At 36.9% G+C, this 25666-nt stretch overlaps 1 long non-coding RNA gene across 1 annotated transcript; it reads right to left on the minus strand.

Annotated features, from left to right (window-relative positions):
- Positions 1-5451: 5451 nt before the first annotated feature.
- Positions 5452-20199, minus strand: LOC130163210 (uncharacterized). Its single transcript, XR_008826417.1, has 3 exons — positions 18911-20199; positions 9572-9755; positions 5452-6694 (listed from the first exon to the last, which is right to left on the minus strand). It is a non-coding gene; the product is annotated as an uncharacterized LOC130163210 (long non-coding RNA).
- Between the last annotated feature and the right edge of the window lie 5467 nt (positions 20200-25666).

Raw genomic sequence — 25666 nt, forward strand, 5'->3', positions numbered from 1 at the left:
AAACGTCATAGTATAGTATGGCAAAAAAGGTCAAAAATACAACATGGTATATTAAGGCATAAAAGGTTATACAAACGTCATAGTATGGTCAGGCATCAAACTACATAGTATAGTAAGGCATAAAATGCCAAGAAAAAACAAAATATTTTATGGCAGAAAAATACCAAAAAACGACATGGCAAAAAACGTCAAAAATACAGCATAGCATATTAAGTCATAAAAGGTCATAAAAACGTCATATTTTGGCTAGGCATGAGATGAAATAATATCATTATGCATAAAAATGCAAAAAAACCTCAAGTATGGTATGTCAAAAAACGTCAAAAATACAACATAGCATATTAAGGCATAAAAGGTCATAAAAACGTCATGTTATGGCTAGGCATGAGATGAAATAATGTAATTATGCATAAAATGCCAAGAAACAGCAAAATATTTTATGACAGAAAATACCAAAAAACGTCATAGTATAGTATGGCAAAAAAAGTCAAAAATACAACGTGGTATATTAAGGCATAAAAGGTTATACAAACGTCATAGTATGGTCAGGCATCAAACTACATAGTATAGTAAGGCATAAAATGCCAAGAAACAGCAAAATATTTTATGGCAGAAAAATACCAAAAAACGTCATAGTATAGTATGGCAAAAAACGTCAAAAATAAAACATAGCATATTAAGTCATAAAAGGTCATAAAAACGTCATATTTTGGCTAGGCATGAGATGAAATAATATCATTATGCATAAAAATGCAAAAAAACCTCATAGTATGGTATGGCAAAAAACGTCAAAAATACAACATAGCATATTAAGGCATAAAAGGTCATAAAAACGTCATGTTATGGCTAGGCATGAGATGAAATAATGTAATTATGCATAAAATGCCAAGAAACAGCAAAATATTTTATGACAGAAAATACCAAAAAACGTCATAGTATAGTATGGCAAAAAAGGTCAAAAATACAACGTGGTATATTAAGGCATAAAAGGTTATACAAACGTCATAGTATGGTCAGGCATCAAACTACATAGTATAGTAAGGCATAAAATGCCAAGAAACAGCAAAATATTTTATGGCAGAAAAATACCAAAAAACGTCATAGTATAGTATGGCAAAAAACGTCAAAAATACAGCATAGCATATTAAGTCATAAAAGGTCATAAAAACGTCATATTTTGGCTAGGCATGAGATGAAATAATATCATTATGCATAAAAATGCAAAAAAACCTCATAGTATGGTATGGCAAAAAACGTCAAAAATACAACATAGCATATTAAGGCATAAAAGGTCATAAAAACGTCATGTTATGGCTAGGCATGAGATGAAATAATGTAATTATGCATAAAATGCCAAGAAACAGCAAAATATTTTATGACAGAAAATACCAAAAAACGTCATAGTATAGTATGGCAAAAAAGGTCAAAAATACAACGTGGTATATTAAGGCATAAAAGGTTATACAAACGTCATAGTATGGTCAGGCATCAAACTACATAGTATAGTAAGGCATAAAATGCCAAGAAACAGCAAAATATTTTATGACAGAAAATACCAAAAAACGTCATAGTATAGTATGGCAAAAAAGGTCAAAAATACAACGTGGTATATTAAGGCATAAAAGGTCATAAAAACGTCATGTTATGGCTAGGCATGAGATGAAATAATGTAATTATGCATAAAATGCCAAGAAACAGCAAAATATTTTATGACAGAAAATACCAAAAAACGTCATAGTATAGTATGGCAAAAAAGGTCAAAAATACAACGTGGTATATTAAGGCATAAAAGGTTATACAAACGTCATAGTATGGTCAGGCATCAAACTAGATAGTATAGTAAGGCATAAAATGCCAAGAAACAGCAAAATATTTTATGGCAGAAAAATACCAAAAAACGTCATAGTATAGTATGGCAAAAAACGTCAAAAATAAAACATAGCATATTAAGTCATAAAAGGTCATAAAAACGTCATATTTTGGCTAGGCATGAGATTAAATAATATAATTATGCATAAAAATGCAAAAAAAACCTCATAGTATAGTATGGCATAAAATGTCAAAAATACAACATAGCATATTAAGGCATAAAAGGTCATAAAAAGGTCATAGTATGGTCAGGCATCAAACTACATAGTATAGTAAGGCATAAAATGCCAAAAAATGGGAAAAGGTTTTATGGAAGAAAAATGCCAAAAAAACCACATAGTATAGTATGGTGTTAAAATTCTTTTTAAAAAAAGGCACATGACCGTTTAGCATCTTATTGGGAATTGAACCAACAACCTTCTGAGTAAGAGGTAGCTGCTCTAACCATTGTACCACAAGCTGCTATACTTCAACAAGTAGTGGTAGTAGTCATGGTATAGTAAAACATAACTCGACGTAGTATAGTGAGACACAAAAGTGCTAAAAAAAGGTCAACGTACACTATGGTAGAAAAATACCAAAAAACGTCATAGTATAGTATGGCAAAAAAGGTCAACAATACAACGTGGTATATTAAGCCATAAAAGGTCATAAAAACGTCATATTATGGTCAAGCATCAAACAAGATAGTATAGTAAGGCATAAAATGCCAAGAAACAGCAAAATATTTTATGACACAAAATACCAAAAAACGTCATAGTATAGTATGGCAAGAAACGTCAAAAATACAACATAGCATATTAAGGCATAAAAGCTTATACAAACGTCATAGTATAGTAAGGTATCAAACTACATAGTATAGTAAGGCATAAAATGCCAAGAATCAGCAAAAAATAGTATGGCAGAAAAATACCAAAAATACAACATAGCATATTAAGGCAAAAAACGTCAAAAATACAACATAGCATATTAAGACATAAAAGGTCATAAAAACGTCATATTTTGGTCAGGCATCAAAGGATTTAGTATAGTAAGGCATAAAATGCGAAGAAACAGCAATGAATTTTATGACAAAAAATGCCAAAAAACGACATAGTATAGTATGGCAAAAAACGTCAAAAATACAACATAGCATATTAAGGCATAAAAGGTCATAAAAAGGTCATAGTATGGTCAGGCATCAAACAAGATAGTATAGTAAGGCATAAAATGCCAAGAATGGGCAAAAAATAGTATGGCAGAAAAATACCAAAAAATGTCATGGCAAAAAATGTCAAAAATACAACATAGCATATTAAGGCATAAAAGTTCATACAAACGTCATAGTATGGTCAGGCATTAAACTAGATAGTATAGTAAGGCATAAAATGCCAAGAAACAGCAAAATATTTTTTTGACAGAAATTACCAAAAAACGACATGGCAAAAAATGTCAAAAATACAACATAGCATATTAAGGCATAAAAGGTCATAAAAAGGTCATAGTATGGTCAGGCATCAAACTAGATAGTATAGTAAGGCATAAAATGCCAAAAAATGGGAAAAGGTTTTATGGAAGAAAAATGCCAAAAAACCACATAGTATAGTATGGTGTTAAAATTCTTTTAAAAAAAGGCACATGACTGTTTATCATCTTACTTGGAATTGAACCAACAAACTTCTGAGTAAGAGGTAGCTGCTCTAACCATTGTAGCACAAGCTGCTATACTTCAACAAGTAGTAATCCAACGATTAAAGATGTCATGGTATAGTAAAACATAACTCGACATAGTATAGTGAGACACAAAAGTGCTAAAAAAAGGTCAACGTATACTATGGTAGAAAAATACCAAAAAACGTCATAGTATAGTATGGCAAAAAACGTAAAAAATACAACATAGCATATTAAGGCATAAAAGGTCATAAAAAGGTCATAGTATGGTCAGGCATCAAACAAGATAGTATAGTAAGGCATAAAACGCCAAGAATCGGCAAAAAATAGTATGGCAGAAAAATACCAAAAAACGTCATAGTATAGTATGGCAAAAAACGTCAAAAATACAACATAGCATATTAAGGCATAAAAGGTCATACAAACGTCATAGTATGGTCAGGCATTAAACTAGATAGTATAGTAAGGCATAAAATGCCAAGAAACAGCAAAATATTTTTTTGACAGAAAATACCAAAAAACGTCAAAAATACAACATAGCATATTAAGTCATAAAAGGTCATAAAAACGTCATATTTTGGCTAGGCATGAGATGAAATAATATCATTATGCATAAAATGCCAAGAAACAGCAAAATATTTTATGACAGAAAATACCAAAAAACGTCAAAAATACAACATAGCATATTAAGTCATAAAAGGTCATAAAAACGTCATAGTATGGTCAGGCATCAAACAAGATAGTATAGTAAGGCATAAAATGCCAAGAATCGGCAAAAAATAGTATGGCAGAAAAATACCAAAAAACGTCATAGTATAGTATGGCAAAAAACGTCATAAATACAACATAGCATATTAAGGTATAAAAGGTAATACAAACGTCATAGCATGGTCAGGCATCAAACTAGATAGTATAGTAAGGTATAAAAAAGCCAAAAAACGTATCCCTTAAAGACAAGCTGGAAGGGATGGCGGTGGATCCCTGCTTCATATCCTGGATTGTGAATTACCTGACAAGACAACCACAGTAAATCAGGATGGGTAACTGTGTCCCAGGGACAGTGATGAGCATCACTGCGGTTCCACAGGGGACTGTTCTGGCTCCGTTCCTGTTCACCCTGTACATGGCAGACTTTAAATACAACTCTGAGTCCTGCCACAACCACAAATACTCGGATGACACACCTATTGTCTGCAGTGAAATGCTGCACATGTTTTATCAGTCAGTGGTCGCCAGTGTAGTTTTGTATGCTGCAGTCTGCTGGGGCAGCAGCATGTTCGACATGAACACAAAGAGACTGGACAAGCTGGTAAAAAAGGCTGGGTGTGTGCTTGGCAGGAGTCTGGACTCACTCAAGACTGTTGTGGAAAGACACATGCAATTTAAGATGGAGGCAATTTGGACAATACCAACCACCCTCTCCACAACATTCTGGCAAGACAGAGAAGCATCTACAGAAGCAAACGTCTCATCTCACTGCGCTGCAGAACAGAGAGATTCAGGAGATCCTTTGTTCCCACTGTCATCAGGCTATCCAACACCTCAGCCAAAGGAAGTGGACTAATCTAATTATTATTGTTCATTTATTATTATTATTATTTTTATTATTATCAACAATGAGCTAATGGACACATGAATTTCCTTTAGGGGATAAATAAAGTATCTATCTATCTATCTATCTATCTATCTATCTATCTATCTATCTATCTATCTATCTATCTATCTATCTATCTATCTATCTAAAAAAAAACATTAAAATGTCATTAAAACATCATAGTATGGTAAGGCATAAAACAACATAGTATAGTAAGGTATAAAAACGACAAAAACGTCATAGTACAGTAAGGCATAAAAACGTAAAAAAACATCATAGTATATTAAGGCTTATAAATGTCATAGTATAGTAAGGCATTAAAAAGTCATAGAATCAGATTCAGAATCAGAATGTGGTTTACTGCAAAATAAGTTTTCAACATACAAGGAACTTGCTGTGTTTCTTTGGTGCATATAAATAGACATTGCAAGAAGAAAAGAAATATAAACAAAGATGAAACAAGCAAGTTCTGCAGAACAGACATCTTAGATATACAAAGAAAATTTTAACAACAACATAAAATATTTACAATAAAATATGAAGAAAAATGATATAAAAGAGAACATAGGAAACTATAAACATAAACAAGAAAAATATGTACACTGCAAAATCACTGGGGGAATGTGCAATAGTTCAGTGGGGTGTGAAAAAAATGTCCTTGTATAGTAATGCATAAAAATGTCAAAAAACGACATGCTATAACAATGCATAATAACATCATAATATAGTAAGGCATAAAAACATCAAAAAACATATATAATAAGGCATAAAAATGTCAAAAAACATGCTATAGTAAGGCATATAAACATTATAGACAAATGTCGAAAAGGTCAAAGTATAGTAGGGCATGAATTAGCAAAAAAATATCAAAGTATAATAAAGCATAAAAACCTCAAAAAATGACATAGTATAGTAATGCATACAAACATCAAAAGAGGTCATATATTGTAAGGCATACAAATTTCAAAAAACATCGTAGTATACTAAGGTATAAAATGACCAAAAAAACATCATAGTATGGTTAGGTCTACAAACATCAAAAAATGTCAAAAGTATAGTAAGTCATAAAAATGTCAAAATATGTCATAGTATAGTTGGACATAAAAATGTCAAAAAACATCTTAGTATAGTTAGGCATAAAAATGTCAAAACACGTCATAGCAGAGTGAATGATAAACTGCAGTCTGCTCTTTTCCTTGGCAGTGGCAGCAGCGTATCAGGTGGTGATGGAGGAGGTGAGGATGGATTCGATGATGGCAGTGTAGAAGTTCACCATCATTGTCCTTTGCAAGTTGAACTTCTTCAACTGCAGCAGGAAGTACAACCTCTTCTGCGCTTCCTTCATTAGGAAGCTGATGTTCAGCTCCCCATCAGAGATAAGTCTCCAATGAGGATGGTGTCGTCCGCAAACTTTAGGAACTTTAATGACTGATAATTGGAGGTGCAGGTGTTGGTGTAAAGGGAGAAAAGCAGAGGAGAAAGGACACAGCCATGGGGGGATCCGGTGCTGATGGTTCCGGGAGTCAGAGTTTCCCCAGCTGCATGTGCTGCATCTGGTCCCACAGGATGTTGGTGATCCACCTGCAGGTGGAGTCAAGCAAGTAAGGCATAAAAAATCTTTGTATGGTAAGGAATAAAAAGTCATACTATAGTAAAGCATAGAAGAGCCATTATATATTATGGCATAAAAACATCATAGTATAGTAAGGAATAAAAATGTCATAAAAACATTATAATATAATAAGGCATACAAACGTCAAACATCGCCATAGTATAGTGAAGCATAAAAACCTCAAAAAACATCATAGTATAATAAGGCATGAAACGTCATAGTACAGTAAGGCATAAAAACGTCAAAAAGCGTAATGGTAAAGTAAGGTATGAAAACGTCAAAATACGTCATACTATAATAAGGCATAAAATGTCGTTAAAATGTCACAGTATGTTAGGGCATAAAAATGTCATAGTATAGTGAGGCTAAAAATGTCATTTAAACGTCATAGTATATTAAGGCATAAAAATGTCATAAAAATGTCGTAGTATAGTAGAGGCATAAAAACGTCATTTAAACGTCATAGTATATTAAGGCATAAAAATGTCATAAAAATGTCGTAGTATAGTAGAGGCATAAAAACGTCATTGTATAGTAAGGCATAAAATGTCATAATATCTCAAGGCATAAAAATGTCAATAAATGTCATAGTATAATAATGCATGAAAACACCATAGAACAGGCCATAGAAAGGCATAAAAAAAGTCCTAGTATAGAAAGGGATAAAAATGTCAGAGTATATTAAGGTATAAAAAAAAGTTATTCATAGTGACATTTTCATGGGATTTCTCAACAGAAATTCAACTCATACTTTGATATATCCACCATTCTAGCCTGACTGCTAGCCTACAGACACAAACAGAATCCAGGGTTAGTTTGCTAGTTAACACTAGCTAACATGGTTACATGGTTACATCACCATTTTGATAGCAAGTTCAACATTACCATTCACCTTGACCCTGGTGGTGTTAAAACCAAGAGCTATCCATGCACTTTTACAGAGCCACCCCTGTTCCCCAAATTTAATGTATTATAGTTACAGGCTTTGGCAGTGAGTCATTGCTGTTTATCAGAGTAAACAAAAGCCTTATTAATCACGTTAATCAAGTTGTCTGACAGAGTTCAATAGGTCTACAAATTTATTGAGTGATCGAGCTTTCATCCCTCGAACAATAGCTTTGCATATTACACAACAAAGGTGAGATTAGAAAATGCCATTGATGGAGTATTATTCTCAGGGATGTGGGCAAAACACTTTACACAATGATGGACGGCATAAAACTGAGAATTTAATGGAGCACTACCGCACAAATTAATATCGCAGAGGCTCCCCAAGATGGCAGCAGTCAATTAATCTCCCTCTGATCATGAAATATCTTTTTTTGTCACTTCAAAAGAATAATTCTGATCTGTTACATGGCAATTTAATTTGCTGAATGTCAACAACAAAGGGATTCAATGAAAGACTTTAATCCATGCCTTCTCTGTTTGTAGCTGCACAGCAAACATCAATCAATTGCATCTCAGTTTTGTTTTTTCCACATTAAAATCGTGAAATGTTCCCTGAGGCTGCGTCGTTTCATGTATGTTTCTTCCTGTGGATTTATTATCACATCAGATTATTTTGAGAAGGTCAGCATCGACATGTGTAAGAGACCCTCCAGTGGGAACGACTCCATTGTTTATCTTTCACCCTATATCTGTCATCTTGTCATCTTAGCATTTGTTTCAACTTGTATCAGATAGTTTAAGGACAAGGGCACCAGGTTAGGTGCCAGAAAGAAATACGTTCATTTGGAACTCATTCTTCAGGTAATTGTTTGCTTTTTCGAACACACAATGAGGCTGAAACAAATGATCTTTAAACAACAAGCAGTGGAGGTATGATGATATCATAAGATACTGCTGCTCCACATTTTGTGGATCACTTAGTATAACACCTCTCATACTTGTTACAAGACACCAAGTTTACCCAGACAAATACCCCAGATAAACTGTTTCACATTGTGATAACACCGACAAGGGCATTCATTACTATGATGATTGTGGTTACTCCAGCATTGCGATGTGTAAAACCAGTATGGGACTATTATTCAAGTGATTGTTTCATACAGCTATATTTTTATGCTTAATTTATTAAAGGGCACCACACTTCTAATGTACAGTATATCTCCTGTAATAGATGATCCACAGGCTTACAAGGCATTACAAAGGCAAAGAGCAGTAAGTACAGTAACATTGTTGAGAAAAAAGGGTTTGAGGGTTTTTACCCCGACTCTGTAACTTATTTATAAATTATAAAATCTTCATTTTATGCCTTTTCAGGTATATTAAGGAATTAATTTTTGATTTAATATATTCAAGTATGAGTCAAAGACCTCAAAGACAGCAGTTAGTGCTACTCTGTACTAAGCTAGGCTACTTATCTTTCAATAGTTAATCTGGTGTTACATTGTTTCTCCATTAATTTATTTAACTCTCACTTTATTTGCTGTATGTGATATAACTAACTCAGTTACTAATGTGATGGTGCATCGTAAGAGATTTTTTAATGACAGGAAACAGGAAAATGACAGGAAAACAGGAACAGCAAATTAGCTTTGGCTCAGGTTATCTGACCAGCTAGCTAACTAGCCAGAGTGCAGTTACTGCAGTTTTCTTGTTATTTGATAAAATGACACATTTCTTTGGCATGATACATTTTATATGGTAAATATGTTTCTTATCCATAGAGGATTTTCTTTCATGAGTAAAAGGTGTAAGTGGATGAAGCTCCTTATCTACAAAGGACTGACCTGGTAGATCCAGTGTTTTTCAAATGTAAAGGCACCAAGCTGGATCAAATCCTTGTTAACTCAATACGTAGGGTGAATTCATTCAAGGTGAGGGCTTCCTCTTTGTCCTACCTGCCCTGTTTTCCACTGTCTAATGGCCCGGAGGGCAATCAGAGCTTTGGTATGTGATGAAGTGGAGCCTGTTGTGAAGAACAAAGGCTTACTCCATCTTGGTTCTATCTGGCTGACATATCGGGTCCTCGGGGAGTTTTAGTTCCCTGCCAGTTGTTCATTCCTCCAGTCCTGCTGTTCAACCCTTACAGAAGGGGGAAACAAGAAGAGATAGAGAAAGAGAAAGATAGGATTCACTGGAGGCCATGGGTGCTGGCTGGAACCAAGTGATAGAATTTCATTTGACAATTGACTTGTTAGATTAATCTCATTCCTTCACTTGCACCCTGCACTGTAATACCACAGCTCCATTTGCTATAACCAGTGACTGGATTGGAATAAAAAGGTGCCAGTACTTTACATCAGCCACCTGTACACATGCAATTGTAGCTTTTATGAGAAAAGGTTCTCTATGTAAATGACCAACTAGTAAGCTTGTGAATGCTTCATAGTAGCTGATGATTTTCAGACACACACACACACACACACACACACACACACACACACACAAAACACATAAAAAGATTACTTTCAACATTTTTCTTTCAAATAGAGTAAATACACTAAAGAATCTGACAAAACTAATGTTTTCATTCATAATATATCCTGAGATGCTATTTCAGCACTCACTCTGATTTAATAGAGGTTCCCCTCCTAAAAATATGTATAATAAATAGTTTTTAATAGGATTTGTTCATTTTATTATTACATTTTCCACAGATGTTTATTCATATACAGATGACAGTACAGATTTCAAAGCTTTCCTCACCTTGCCAATAAAACTGTGGAAAAACTAAATCCTTTTGTTTCTGATCTGAAATGTGGTCAAGCTATATGAATAAGTCTAGAAAATTAGCCTTCAAAACCCTATAACCATATCACATACGGCTGTATATCACAAACATTTATAAGATAGCTTCAAAGGATGAATAAATTGAGTTCAGATGGGTTCATGATACAGCTCATCCCTGATTGTGGAGGACCTTATCGATGAAAACACCGTAAAGTGAGTTTGCAGGCTCACCCGCCCACCTGACCCTGTGCTACTTCTGATGGCACAGTGTTCACTGATAGCACAAGCACAAGTCTAAGCTTAACGCATATAACTTCTGAGACAGCTGAAGAGCATTTTCACTTGCTTTCTCGCCTCATTTTTTTAATGCTTAAGGTACAACATGTGTATATTCATCTGTAAGGGGCAGTAGACAAGTATGCGGTTAAAGAGCAGATAAAGCACTCACTATAATAACATCATATTCAAATGCTATATAATCATGGCAGTTCCCTCAGACTTGCAGTGTTCAGTGTTTAGTAGGTAGCAGACGGTGGTTTTGGAATGACAAGGCATCAGCAGTGAAATAGAGCTAGGAATTTCCTGTGGGAATGACTCTTGTATCATCGCCTAACTCTGCCTGTCACATATTCTCTTGTGTTCCACTTCACTCAGTGATTCTCTTTCTCTCTGTCAGATCGTCTGAATCTCATTTTCTCTGGAGGCTTTACAGTACATACAGTGAAGATTAGGGCCATTCAGCGCTGATGAACAGTGAATCCAGGTAAAAGCCATTATCCTTCATAGATGTATTTAATCTGTCCTAGTTACAAGGAAAAAGAGGCAGATCACTGGAGGATTATTCAGTATGAATGTGTTTTCTGTTATTCTTTTCTTCTTCTTGTTTTCGTCATTGTTATAGTCTCTCTTTCTTGTTCTCTTGTTCTCTCTCTCTCTTGACTTTCATTATCTGTTTGCCACCACCTCTGGCAGATTTTCACTGTCTGCTTCTCTTCGTCTCTCTCTCTCTCTCTTTGTCTGTCTCCTGGGAATCGTAGCATAGCCTCCCTTGGGGATAAACACACTAGCAATTCACCTCCCTTCAGGAACACAAACAAAGTGACCGGTCACACATCATCACTGTAGATTTTACAATAGAGTTACCAGCTCTACCAGAGTAATTCATGCTGTGTTGTATTCACTTATGTAATCAGTGGTTTCCCCCAGTGGTATATTCCCATTTACTTGGCTGTGGAAAATGAACATTTTAATTGAGGCACAGATGCATGCTGTCTTAGATTAGAATAAATACACTGATTGAAAAGCAATGCAGTGTTGCATATTTGAATCCAGTTTAATTCCTAAAACAATTGGGAGCAAAACTGTATAACAGAGGGAGAATGTATATTTTCTATTACTGCAGTGACTACAATGGGTTTTACTGCTTCAGTATTTAGAATGCATGTTATGTTTCGGGCCTGTATTTTACATCAATTTGTAATTAATATTTTCATTACTTTGCACAAAGATTTTTGAACTTGTGAAACTTACTTACTTACTTAACTTACTTTTCAAGTTGTGCGTGTAATTTCAGTGTAGCCTTAAGAGCACAGGCTCTGTGGTGTTTTGAGCTAACTGCTAACATCGGCATGCTAACATGCTCACGATGACAATGCTGACATGCTGATGTATAGTAGGTATAATGTTTACCATATCGTCACCTTCCTAAAATAATGGCCTAAGTCATTTTTTGACAAAAATGTTTTTTTTGCCTAAATCACCCCCTCATGATGCTGGCCACCTCTGGTAAAATCGCCTGAATCCTCAGTTGAGGGGAACATGCAATTCTACCCCTGTTGTATAATGGCCTATGTCAAAAGTGTGACTCTTTTGTTGAGTTTTTTGTGTTTCCTGAAAAACCTGAAAAAATGACTTAGGCCATTATTTTAAGAGGGTGTCGATATTCACTATCTAGTGTGCTATCATTAGCTAATTAGCACTAAACACAAAGTACAACAGAAACTGATAGGAACGGCATTGAAATGGTATTTGTATTCTCTCATAAATCAAAGACAAATAAAATACCAGAAGTAATAGCTATAAGATACCCAGTAGATTTCATGACTGGTATTGGGGGTATTCAGATGTGGTACTATTGGTAGAAGGATTTGGAGAACCACTCAAAACACAAGGTGAAGTACACTCAGAGCAAAAGCTCCCTTCACTGCTAACAGTATCACTTTATAAGGCCAAACTGCCATCAGTTATGACAGGACATGAAGATTCCTTTTGTGTTTTAGGTCCCTTTTGTGCATGAATGACTTCACTACTAACAAGTACTCTTAAAATCCTCAAAAGAAATCCACTTCAATGCATGAAGCCTATAACGGAGAATTTTTGCCTGTACCAAGTGCACACAATGACTGTGTTGGGCAATGGCCTCAGACATCATCACCTAATCTCCATACAAACATATAGTAGTCTATATGTAGATACAAGCTACATATAGAAAGCAACCTTAAGTCCTGAGGCATTTTTTGTTTTTACGTCATGTGCTTTATTGGAGTGAATGCTGGGTACACAAACTACAGCCACAGGTGCTGAACACCATTTAAGCAGAGACACTTTAATCCTCAATGAGCTTAATAGACTGAAAACCTTTTTAGCAGCTGCTATTCAAATGAGAGCACAGCTCAGGTGTATTAGCCATAATACATTGACATAGGGCCCTGTCAGCAGTAACAAATGGCAGGGGGACGATGGGCTAATGTGTGAGGTATACCTCCTGGACCACTCAGCTCTACAAAGTGCTTGACTGGAGCCCATTCTAAATAATATAGTCTGTTGCTATTACTAACTCCGTATGGGCCCAGTGCTAAAACTCCTGAGTCAGGAAGAAGAGGGTGAGAAAGAAGCACCAAAAACAGGTGGTAAAAAAGAAAGTTTGTAAGAAAGTTGGGTGGATGTTTTTCTTTTTGTAACACAGCTGCTCAGGTGGCAAAAAAAAGTTGTTCCTGGATTAAAAAGTAAGATTTCAAAGAGTAAAAAAAAAAAACAGTGATCTTCCACTGCAGGCACGCAGATGAAGTTTACTTTGTTGACCATTTCTCACAAAGTAATTTAAGTAAGGTAAGATAAGACAAGGTGAACTTACGACATCTTCTTTGCATCTCTCATAAGTTACACAACTGACTCATATTTCAAAGCTGCAGTACACCCTCCTGTCAGAGTCAATGTCACTCATGCTAGCAAGGACCCGTCAATTCAAATGTGCTGTAAACACTGTGGGGAAATAGTGCAAAGCTGAAAGGAGTGCTCTGGTGATGAAAAAGTTAACCATTAACACAGGCCAACTTTATTTATCTACATGTCACCTCACATGTCAGAAATCCCATTATTAATAAGTAATGACTTAACAGTAGTGAGGATTCAATTTGTCTGTTGATGTGCTCACAGCTGTTTGGACTAATTACTGCTTGATGTAACTGTTTTTGTATCGGCACATTCAGTTCAGTACATTTTTTTAATTCATTTACATTTACAGGGCCTGAGAGCACCATCACACAGACGTTCTATACTCCTGTGTGAATTCCCATTGTTCACCATCAGCGAGACTTTAATGATGATTGGAATGAATAATGTATTCAATATTTGCTCAGTATCTCCAAGGACACTGTTTACTGCAAATTACAGGATGTGAGATAACCATATACACATAAAAGAATATGCCTGAATATGTTTGGTCAAAGCCACGAGTATGTATGTGTTCGATAACACACGCAAACAAAAAAGACTCCAAAAAAGACAAATGTGCGTGCACATGAACTAACACGTTTACTTGTTCTCATACACATATACTGGGCACAAACACCTGTTTGCGCGGGCACACACACACACACACATACACACAAACAAAGAGGCACCAGCACACACACAGCAGGGTGTTCTAATTAGCTGGTGCTAATGAAAATAAATTCAATATTGCTTATTAATGAATAAACAGACTAAATAAAGTAATCAGGCTTCTCTCTCTCCCTGTGAGGGACTATGCAATTTTTTTGCACTTTAATTAGGAAATAACAACATAATACTGTTATTAAGGACAAATAATCTTAATTCATTGAATATGATTTAATGCCATGAAAAAGGGCACTGCCATTAAAAGTAACAGTCTGAATAGAGAGAGCAAATACAAAATCACACTTTTTACATTGTTGAAAGTCTTTCAAAGAACTTAAATTCTTGTCCCTTAAAACCTTAATCACACTTAAAATCTGAGAAGAAAGTGTATTTTCTCACATAATTAACCAGTTACAGCATCCCTGCAGCATATTATAGAAGAGGAAAGCCGCTTGGCTGAAATACAGACCACATCTGCTATGATGTGAGAATAAATTATTAAACTTTTATAAAGTACAATATGAGCCTTCAGAGAAAAAAGAGCAGAGGTGCTATATAACACAGGCAAGACCACACATTTGATGAGTGAGGCTACACTGCCATTGAAAGGGACAATCCACCAATTTTACACATGGAGTTCACTTTACATGAAACAAAGTGTACTATTCAGCCAATGAAAACAGACTTACAACATCTTCTGTTGCTGTGGAGGAAGATTGTCTTAAGTCTGTGTCATCATGGCTATCTTTGCCCGGGCTTGAGGCTTTAAATTTTACAGTAAGCCTTAAAAAAAGGCAATAAAAGGAAGGAAGAATGGCATTATGGGAAACGAGGGATCCACCTTTACCTATCCTAGGGACTAAAAGTGAGGTTATGTCAACCTCTTCTGCTTTGATTTTGACCTTTTTTCTTCTTTTTTAAAAAAAATTTGTCTAGTTTGTGTTCCTGTAATTTTACGAGCGTGCAATGCTAAATGACTGAAGTACCCCTTTAATCGCTAAATTGATCACAACAGAGATGTGACAGGATCAGCTCCACAGGTGACAGCGCTTAATCAATCACATCATACATTTGCTTTGGTAATTAATCAAAGTAACATATCACAATGCTGAGGAAAAACAAGAAGAAAACAGGTTGGGACAAGTAGAGACAAATGGCCGAATTAGTCACAATCAGGTGGAGATCACCGCACAAGCAGAGGAATTCAAACACCAGGTTGAAATTAGTCTGGTAATGACCAGCCACTAGCCGGATTCCTTGGGGGGGGGGGGGACCCTGAGCAATCGATGTAATCACACTGCTAAAAGGACCTTATCTTTGTTTGGTCATTTCACTTGTTTTTAATTAAAAGTAACTTTTTTATCTAAAGCGCTGCACCGTAAACATTTGCTGTGATGTGATGCTGATATTGAGAACCAGTGTGGAATGTAAAGTCTCTTTACTTTGATCACTTTCAGTTTCAAACTGGTTTCACGAATATTAATGTCCGGGGTTGAAATGGTAAAAGCGTGCTGCTGAAGGGTTGAGCAAAACCGTTCTTTGCGGTGCAGAGGCAAGGTCTTTATCATGAACTCGGTGTCAGCCAACAGACTGTGTAGATTTGATTCCATTTAAATTTAGTCTTTTGTACCCTGTGATTAAACTAGCAGGAGAGCACATTTGGAAACAATTGAAAATATTTCAATTTTAGATTGAGGAGATGGTGGTTGACATTCTCTGTAATGTGAAGCAAAGCTGCATCTATATTCATGTCAGGATTCAAAGCTGATGAGAGCAGGATGAGAGTCGAGTCTTCGAGATTGGATTCTGGAAATCAGGGAAACAAACAAATCTACATGCTTACTAAAGGACTGAGCACAAGTCCTCACTTGTACTTACCGAAATGTATGAATGCTTGAACACACATACACACACCCAGATTCTTCTCCTTGCATGCAAAATAGCATCAAACTGGTTGGCAGAGCAACGCAGCCTAATTTAGTGGGAGTAGAAAATGGGTTTTGATTACAGGCCTGTGGAAGAATAGTTGACCCTTTTATCCAGCGGAGAGAAGATGCAGTTCATCCAGTCAGTTCCTCTGGCCCTTTACAGAATAATGAGAGCCTGACTGAACCAGTGGACCTTCACTCCCTGGACTGTTAACTTCTCACAACATGAAGCACGACTGGCACAAAGGTTTCAAAATGAGGTCAGGAAGTCCCAAAGGCCCTGTAAGTCATACCAGGATTCTGCCAACCAGCAGAAGAGTACTTAACACTTGATTATTATTTTGCTCATTACAACTAGGAGAAGACTGATTATTATGGACATAGGTCAAACTATGCAGAACATACAGCACTGCAATTATCCCTAAATCACACAAAGCATTACACTTGCAAAAATGTCTATTTTAAGTCTAATTGTTAATATAACAAGTGAGTTGTGTAAAATGGATTAACATAAAGCTACCTTGTGGAGGTATTGGGCACCAGTGGTGTAATTGAGCAATGCTTGGATGAGCAAGTCTCCGCTTTGTTTGTATCTTGAGCTACTAACATGCACAGATGCCTGTGGGAGATACAATACAATATACATCCCTGCTGTCAGTTAAACACTATTGCAATAATCAACAGTCGGTGGCGGTAAAACACCAAGAAACAGCAATGCACCAGTCAAATGTGGGGAAGAAGAAGAACAAAAGAGGAAACTGCTAACTAATGTGAATAATGGATGTTTCAAAATACTTTAAAAGAATAGCATTGCATGTGTGTGAGTGGGAGGGAGTTGCATTCAGTATAAGAATTTAAGGACACTGCATTTTGGAGAGAAACCTTCAGACTACCTTTATCGTACATTGCAAATGCATAACATACATTTCCCAGTTGTTTGTAATCATCTTTGTCCTATTTGTAGTATTTCACACAATCCTTCCATCCATTAACTGTAGCCACATCTGCCTATGTTCCTTTATAGGTTTACAGGGAGCTGGAGACTTCCCAGCTGCCATTATTTACACCTATGGGCGTTAGAGTCACCGATTAACCTACCCTGCATGTCTCCACAACCAAGCAATCCACATGAAAACATGCATACTGCACACACAAAAGCCCTAGCTGTTCTTCTCCCAGGACACTGCCAACCACTGCACCACATGCCACATGCTCTATTAATCACGAATTCCACTTCATTTCACCTTTCTAACCTTTCTAACCTGACGCGCCAGGTTTGTTACACAGAACCATCTTGGAAGGCTTCATTGGAAACAGTTTGGGACAGACCAGGCGCTCTGAAAAATAATACTTGACAGGTGATTGGATGAACCATCTGTCATCATATGATGTAGTAGGATGTCCGGTGGCCAGAAAGAGCCAGAGAGGAAACACAACACAACAAGCTGCAGTCTGAGGAACTTTGAAAGCTAGTAAGCATGCATGATTTTTGTTTTTGTAAGGAAAATTTGTATGTTTGTACATAGTTGTATATAAAAATGTACGAAACAGCTGCTTCATAGCTACCCATAGCTCCTTCCTCATAGGATGCTGATTGGTCTGAACCACTGTGGTTTGGCCACAAGTAGTGAAGCCTGGCAAAATGGATTCTCACTTGCAATTAATCTACCTACCACAAGATGAACATGGTAGGGAACAGTTGCCTATTTACACATCCAGCAGGCACACAACAACATTAGTATTAGTAGTGTTTAGATTATTCCGTTTTTTAGCTCTGTCTTTAGTCTGAGAGTTACATTGCACATTAAATTAATCACTTAAATAATGAAATCTCTTAAATATGTATAATGATATTATACATGAATAGTTATACTGTATGGTCAAAGCCTTATAGTGCATATGGTAACATGTGAGAAGGTTTATGTATTTTCTATCATAATTGTTAAAAAAAACAAAAAAAAAACACGATTTGTCTATGTTAAGGAGCCTAGGGGAATAAATACTATTAAAATTCTGCAATGAGTAATAAACGTATCAACTGTATTAGCTTGTGCCCCTTCTGGAGCCAGTCACTTCTGACCACCTGTCAACTCAGATAAATAAACAAAGAATGGCTGAATAAATGGATAATTCCTAATGACAAGAGAACCAGTTACACACAAAATGCAAAATCCTTTCCTTCAAAGTAATTGTTTCCCCTGGTACGTTCACTTTGGTCCTCCTGTGACTTCTCTGTCTCTCCCTCTCTGAAGCACTGATACCAGGCGGTCAGGATGACAGATGAGAGGAATGCCCGAATTGTCAGAAGCTATTCTCTACACACATCTGTCAGCTAACCGGTCTTCAAAGGCAAGAGAGACAGAGAGAGATAGAAGAACTGGGGAGAACGGGTAAAATGACAAAGATAGAGAGAGTATGAAAATGAAGAGGAGGGAGGGGGAAGGAAGGGAGGGAAAAGCTAACACGATAACAGAAGAGGTAGAAAACAGGAAAGAGAAACCCTGGCTGAACAATGACAGAGGGACGGTATGGAAATAATACAGCTGGAAAAAAAATACTGCCTTCATTACTGAATGGAATACAAAACATGAAAATTACATTTGAGTTAAAACAAAAAACGATAACCAATACCATTTGAGACAAGAACAAACAGAAACAGTCAGCTCACTGGAGAATTGAAAGCTCAAGGAGAGGATATACCTTCAAAGTGTAGCGCTTAGTAGTCATCCACTAGTAGTTTGTCAGTGTGTTGATTAAGCAGTGCCCTGTTAGATCACCTGTCATGTTACTCTGGGAAGTTCATGTTCATGCTGCTGCTTGGGGTTCGCTTTAGTAATGAAACCCAGATTGAAGCCATTTCTCATCTCTGACTGGTGACTGGATGCTGAAATAGGTTTTTTAGAAAACAGAAAAAGAGACACTGATTTACATAAGTGAGATAATGAAACTGTATTGAGACCCTTTGGTTTTCATTGTAGATATTCATGCTATGGCTGCCAGTACCAACATACAGTAACTGTCTGTATGAGGAGTGTACACATTTATTGAAAAATGAAAATTACACAGGGGCAAAATAAACATACAGAAAAACACTGGAAATGATATTGCTAGCGAGTATAAAGTAGTCTTCTACAAGCAGTTGATTAGCACAGCCCTCTTTTATCACCTGTCAAATTACTTTAGTCGCTGCTCCTTTGGATATGCTACAACCAAGACATCTAGATTGAAACCATTTTTCACCACAACTGGGAATTGGACATGTAATAAAGGAGCTACAGCATATTTGTGCCAATATTGGCAGGTTAACACAGAGCATATTAAACATGTACAGTGAAGCTAACTCAAACTGACATAATATGGCACTTAACATGTCAGATGAGGTCTTTTGGGGAAGTAAAGTTTAGCAATCGAAACTGAGCTGAACACAGAAGCAGTCAACTACAGCACACACTAGAAGTGAAATGCTCTTAAGTAAAAAAAAAGAAAAAGGTTTGACAGTTTGAAAAATGTATTTGTTTTCTTGCCAAGAGAAGAGATGAGAGGATCAATACCGCACTAAATGTGAAGCTACCACCAGCAGCCAGTTAGCTTAGCATACACTGGAAACAGATGGAAACAGCTACACCTTTGGATCTGTCCAAAGGTAACAATTTTGTTTATTGATTAAACAAATTAGATATAAAATCTTAATAAGTGTGCTTTGGAGGCGCTAGTATAAGAATTTTGCTTCAAGGCGCCAAGCTAGCGGAAGATAAGATAACATCTAGCCCTCAAATGTCAAAGTGTTCCTTTAATTTGTTTTACTATATTTACTTGTGAAGTTGATCAGCAAACTCTAGTAAGGATGTCATGATACCACAAATTTCGTAGTCAGTACCAATAGTAAAGAAATTCCATTACTCTCTATACTAAATTTGATCCACAGCAGAAAATCGATACATTGATACAACAGATGTCAGCTGTCACAATTCATATTTACAAGACAAAAGGGGGCCTAAACATTCTAGCTAGTGTCATGGAGCTTGGCATGTACTAGGAATATATAAAGTCCTTTTATCTCTGCCTCTGCTGTACTGATGATGATTTTGATGATTATTTTCACCCATTACGAGTCCCCCAACTTTATAAGTTTTTGCAAATGGATGGAATACTCCTTCAAAGCCTCACTACTAGTGAGGCTAATGCAGAGTTGATATCCGATGGTAGTGTGAGAGCGAAGGACATGTGGGTCATTAAAATCAAAAAGTGTTTTCATCTTTGAAGCATGAATGTGCTCATCAATTTTAATGGTTATGCACCGATCAGAATATAAGCTGATTGATTGTCGTCCGCCCCCCACCCTCATCAATCATAAGTTCCACCACGAGTCAGTGAGTATGATTTTTACATTGTAGAAATGTACAATTCAAACCGTAGTGGCTCATGTCAGTTTTTCATGTAAAACAAAAAATAAAAACTGGAGTTTCCACCTGTCATGACTGTGAATTCCTCCTACAATATGAGGGTGGGACATTAATATTTTCATTGTATTTCCACTCCCTTGCACAGTTTCTACAAGTAAGCAGGTTGTATTAAAGTGTGGCGAAGAGAACAGCCCCTGTATTGCGGTGGCAGCATGGTTTGCTAAGCTTTCCCCACTCACTCTCTCTCTCTCTCTATTGCTATAATACACACCTCTGTGGCCTCGTGCTGCCAGGCGAGCTCCATCGAGACCACAGCAGAATACTGTAATGAATTTAAAAAGCCGCCAAAAACTTCTCTCTCTCTCTGCTGGCCTTAGGACTCAATTTCCCTCGGCAGCGTATTGAGTTGGAATCAGATAACTGCCAGAAAGTGTGGAAAATCTAATGCATATCAAGTGAAGAGACAGGCTGACACTCCCCAGTGACAGAAACACTGTGCTCTGTACTCGCAAAATACAAACCCAGCATAAAACTGAAAGGAGTGGAGTGAAAAGAGGGTAGGTGAGAAGAAGAAGCAGAGCCATAGGTGGGATGGAGATGAGGGAGTGTTCTTCTTTTATCTATCAGGAGACAGAAACCAAAATGGGCTTCAGTCCACGCAGGACATGTGCAGCAATTTATTTTGGATCAGGCCCTATGGGATAGAGGTTTTGTGAGTGGTAGCATACATGTGATAGAAGGAGCGGAAAGCTCCTGTTAAACCCATTAAAATCAGTGTTCAGTGGTGCCACCTGGTGGTTCAGGACATTAAACCAATTTCAGGCCCATTTGGGATGATGGATCCTGGAAACGCAATTTTAGTTTTCACTGTTCACTGTTTCATGTAATTGCTGGTTCCTCCCAAAGCAAGCAGACAGGGCATCCAAGCTGTCCCACTGCCATATTGGAAACCAATAAAAACACATTTTCTGATGAAAAAACATGACACACATGACTACAGGAGTCACACAACAACTACAAAGACTCACAAAAGAACTAAAAAGAGGTGGAAAATGATTAAAGAGTCACAAAACTACACAGAGATGGAAAATGACTACAAAGAATCATAAAACAGTGAAGTGCAAAATTACTACAGAGATGCAAAACTACCAAAAAGAAACAGTGGCTGCTGTTGGTGGATGGGGGACTTTTATAGGTCTGCACGTATTGACAAGTCCATAGAGAATTACATCTTGGCCCTACAGAGCTTTTCAGCTACTTTCAGCTCATTTTAGTTTTACAGCCTTTAACTACTGTTTTGGTTTAGTCACACTTTCTAGACACAGCAGGCAGCTGGCGTCAGCAAAAAAAGCTCTGTACACTACCTGCCCAGCACAGAACAGCAGGCACATAAAGTTAGCCATTGAACACTGTGGAGCATTAAGCAGTCAAAGAGCCAGATGCTCCCTCAAGAGCTGGTGGAGAACAAAACAGAGCTAAAAGGAAAGTCAGTGTTTGACTGTTTCAGCACGTGGCAAGAAACACGACTCCAAGTTAATGCTAATGTCACTCTGTGTCTGCTAGATGTCCAATAGCCACTCATTTCTAGCATGTTCACCATATCAACTTTTTAAAGTGACAATATGTCAGAGATTGTGTATTCAATCAAGTGACCAAAAAATATCAGTTAATATCAATAAAGTAATTTTTTTTTTTTTTTTAATCCATTTCCACAGCAATGCAGATCAGGCCAAGAAAGGTCATAGGTCGTAGTCTAAGGTCTGGTCATACCATACTCCAAAGGCATGCAGCTCACATGAAGTTGAAACTCTAAATTGTCTCATTTCTGAATGTTGAATGTGTTTATGTGTTATCCCTACAGTAGATTGGCAGTCTCTACAGGGAATTTTCTTGTTTTTCACCTAGTGTATGCTGGGATAGACTCCAGCCTCCGTATGATCCTTCAAGGAATAAAATGAACTGATAAATGAATGCTTGGCAGAATTCAGTAATTTGTCGCTCCTCTTTCTATGTTTAATGAATGCACTGTGTGACATTTATAACTTTTACACCATTTTGCTTCCTTCTTTATAACCATGGAAATTAATTAAACTCCAGCAACCTTCACTTTGCTGAATTTGAACCCACTAAGTGAATTTCCGCTTGCTGCGTGAGACTTATTGTTCAGTACTCTTGGGGCCCAAGCAAAAATGATGATAGCTAGAGAGAAAGGTTTCGCTCAAGGAGGGAGGAGTATTTGGAGTTAGAGAACTTTAAGAGTACTGCTCTAATTTGAATGTAACGTACACAGAGGAAAAAGAGAAATAAAAAGAAGAAAATACATACATAAAAAATAGTTTTTCCTTTGTGTATATACTGTGTATGTGACTGAGAGAGAGACTGACATTCCCCAGCACTTGTTATCCCACCTGTCAATTACTTTTAATGAGTGTGCCTATTGCCTCCTGCTTATCAAAACCTGACATACGGTATTATTATACAGTACCCTGAGGAACACAGCTTCCACTGATTTCAACCTAATGGTATTCCACCGAGGCAGTTTGTTCCATTTTTCCAGAGTTTTATTCATGCAGGGAAGGATTTGCTGCCTTTTTCACCAGCGTGCCTCATATTCATATAAGAACACTTATGAAAATTTAGCACATTTACGACAGTGTAAGGAAAGAAGACATTATTTGTTTACACGGTGGCCACTGCTGTGCCTCACAGGGAGGGTGAAAAGACACTGAAGTAAAACTCAAACATGACATAGCTTATCATCTAACTCCTACCTCCTTCCCTTCATCTGCATCTCATCATTACTGTTGTTCAGGTACATGTATCTTTCCCTCTGACACCAAAAGGCTGCACCTAATCAATAGTTGTTCAACACTAAGGTAGATTTTTTTTTTTTAATTTTGTGCACATTATATCAATATCATAATTTATTGACTTCATTCATTGATTTTATATGTATTTTTTGCCTTAAAGATGGCTTTTCATAATTCCCCGTGTACTATTGATATTATTTTAAATCAGGCTGTGTGTGGGTATATCTGTGTATGCGGACCACCAGTGTGGTATAAAGATATAGTCACATTTGGACTATATCTGGCCTTTCAAAACCATATATTCAGTGTAATACCTGTGTGTGTTTTATTCCTTTGTACCTGTTGAAGAACCAAGGCTCAACACCTTGTACTTTTCCTGATGTAATAGACGTTTTAAAGGGAGAGTTTAAAAGTGTTGCTTTAAACTAAGCACCAGAACAAAGAAGTGTGTGTTGACACAAACAGTCCCATTTACCTTACTGAACTAATGCATTGTCACATTTATCTTGTTTTGTATAGAATGAAATGGAAATGATGTAACTAAGATAATATGGAGTTTAATCTTAAAATGTGATAACAACACAACCCAAATAAAATAACTCTGGTTACCTAATTAAGGCAATTGTTTCTCAATAATGAATTTCTGCTAATGTTTATAATGCAACAGCTTCAGTAATTGAATTTGATCGTGCACAGCTGTTGGTGTGGGAGAAAAAAGAGACTCCTTGTTGTCTTTGGTTCACCTGGTTCCATTAGCTATAGTTCAGAATATTTCACACCTCTTGCCAAGGTCGTATCCCGTCGCATTTTTCAGGACGAACAGCTTCCATATGAGTCTCAAATAGAATTAAGTTTTGTGATCCGTTATGTGATATTATTGCTAAAAGGGCACATACCACTGCAGAGCACAGAGACGATAACATGACAATTGAAAATAAAACTGACAGAGAATCATATGAGGCTTTGCCAATACAGAGAAGGTTGTATTGATTAAGGTGTGGTTCCCTTCCCTGTTAGAATCAATGCAGAGTTATCTTTGACATTAAGCCTGGTGCTTTGTTAGTTCTGCTGTACAGGCTGCAGGATCAGGCCATTGAAATAAAATATATATTTTGTAACCTTATTGGTTTATTACAATGTAAAAACCATAAGTACAACATTTTATGTGTAACACAAACAAAAGGGGTGAAAAAAAGTATCAGTGGGGATATCAAGAGGCATGGATTTCTTTCTCCTCATTTCTGTTGACTGCAACTTGTAATGTGATTCTGGTGAATTGTGTTCCAAATCCCTCTTACAAAATGTCAACACAGCCTGTGAGGATACATTCGAAACTAAACCCCCAAAGTAGTTAAAGCAAGTAAAAGCTGATGACATAGTTTCTTTGTACAAGCAAAAACGGGTACGTTTCCAGTAAACTAAACAATATATTGAAAAAGAGGGGAGATGGAATTATGTTTAGAATCTTCTATATCTCAGACACTTTAGCTGACGCTCTTGGAATTACTTTGCATCCTTGTTTTGACAGGAGCGTGTTGATGTGGAAATGCTACATTTTACTTACCCATTCATCCTTCCCTCGCAGTCTACGAGCATCAAGCTTGTTTTGCTGATGTGAAATTTCATTGTGCGTTGATGCATGAACCTTGTCTTTTTAAACTGAAGAACGTTTGTTTTGGGAAAGTGCACTGGAATGGAAGACTACCTGTGAAGACGGTTAAATTTCTTGTTTTGAGCGGGACTAAAAGTAAAACTTTTTCTTTGAAGGTCTCAGACTCAAGGTCAACGGAGTTTAGGAAAATAAAAAAAGGACAGACAGGACTCAAAAAGAGAAAAAGAAACTGTTAACATAGAGGGATGTCCTCTTGACATACCTGTGTGCCTGCATGTATGCTCGATGTTCCACTAGAGCATGCAATATAATATCACTATAAGCTCATGTGGTGCAGTGTTCACTGAAGAGGGAATGAGGGGTCTGAGTCAGTGATGTTTGCGTGATCGTGTGTGAAATCCACTCGGTTTTCTGCTTCCTCTATCTCCCCCTCAGCATCGCAGAGTTATAACTTCACTTTCCCACACGGACTGTTTGCTTGTGATTCTTAACTATTTGGAAAGAGCTGTCAGTCAGACTGAGGACCTCTCTCCCCTCTAAATGGATTCAGTTCCAGTCATGCGCAAGGTGTAAAATGCACACGCTCAAGCGGGCATCTGTTCCGCCACACACATAAACACGCACAATTTCT

This window comes from Seriola aureovittata, chromosome 22 (assembly GCF_021018895.1).
Source record: "Seriola aureovittata isolate HTS-2021-v1 ecotype China chromosome 22, ASM2101889v1, whole genome shotgun sequence".
NCBI classification, from domain to species: domain Eukaryota; kingdom Metazoa; phylum Chordata; class Actinopteri; order Carangiformes; family Carangidae; genus Seriola; species Seriola aureovittata.